Source organism: Babylonia areolata, chromosome 27, assembly GCF_041734735.1.
Source record: "Babylonia areolata isolate BAREFJ2019XMU chromosome 27, ASM4173473v1, whole genome shotgun sequence".
Classification (NCBI taxonomy): Eukaryota; Metazoa; Mollusca; class Gastropoda; order Neogastropoda; family Buccinidae; genus Babylonia; species Babylonia areolata.
The window spans coordinates 7,619,625-7,620,792 of NC_134902.1; positions in this window are offsets into that span (position 1 = coordinate 7,619,625).

Consider the following 1,168-nt stretch of genomic DNA (forward strand, 5'->3'; position numbering starts at 1 on the left):
TTCCCAGCACAATCGAAATTATCACCAGGAAAGTTTGGGGAAAAATATAACCATTGATGATGCCAATTTACCATCGTTATCATTCCCCTCCCCCCCCCCCCCCCCCCCCCCCAAAAAAAAGCAACAAAAACAACAACAACAACAACAAACAAAAAACCCCCTCAAACACGTGTGGTGGTGGGTGTACACAAACAGCCACGTTTCACACCCCTCTGCAGATTTCAGTCTCTGGGAATCAGTTCGCCGGGATTTATTGATGTTTGGAGCTGAAAGACGCCCGTGAACATGCATAACAAACAGCAGCGGACACGTGGAGCGGAAGGCAAGCGAGTGGCGTGCACTTGTCAGATAGGTTGTTTAACCATGCTGCCTGCCTGGCCCCCCTACACACCCTTCCCCTCCCCCACCCTCCGCCTTGATCTTTTTGCTGCTTCTTCCTTAGCTAGTTTGTATGTTTCCATTTTATTGCTGTCCTTGCCAGCGTCGTATTTTGACTGGATGAAATTATATTTGATATGTCACTTTTGATTTACAATAACTGAAAAATAAATCTTGTGCTGAATTACCAACATTTAATCTGATTCAGTTATCCTTATTGTGAACCCCCACCCACCCCCCTGTCATCGTGTGACAACGTTTATTTTGTTCTTGAAGCCAAGTGATCATGGAAAGCACCTAGACATCAGAATTCACAATGAGTGAAAAGAAACTCCAGGGAGAGTTGGACAGTACAAGGTCTTCAGAGAAGAAGCCCCCCTCAGTCAAGTGTTTCGGCCCTCAACTCCTTACACTCTAAGGGGGCCGGGCCGCACCCAGGTCATTACTCCTGGATGCCCTTGTATTGCCGCCTTTTTTTCTGGTCCTCAGCAGGTTCGAACCCGCGCCTCCAGGGTGGTCGCTACTTCAGGAATGAGTCACCTTTTTTGGCAGACGCTTTAACCACTGAGCCATTGTACGCCTAGTTTGAGTTTAATCCTTATGAAGTTTATTTTCATTCCTCCTCGACCAGATCCAGCTGGAACTCTTTTCTGCTGCTTGTGCCATTGCCATGAGAGCCTATATCCTCTCTCTGCCAGAAATCGACGGCTGTTTCATGAGGCTGTAGACATTATATCACGTGCAGGTCAAAACCATACAGTGGAGAGAGGGGATCAGAGAGGGGGTGGAG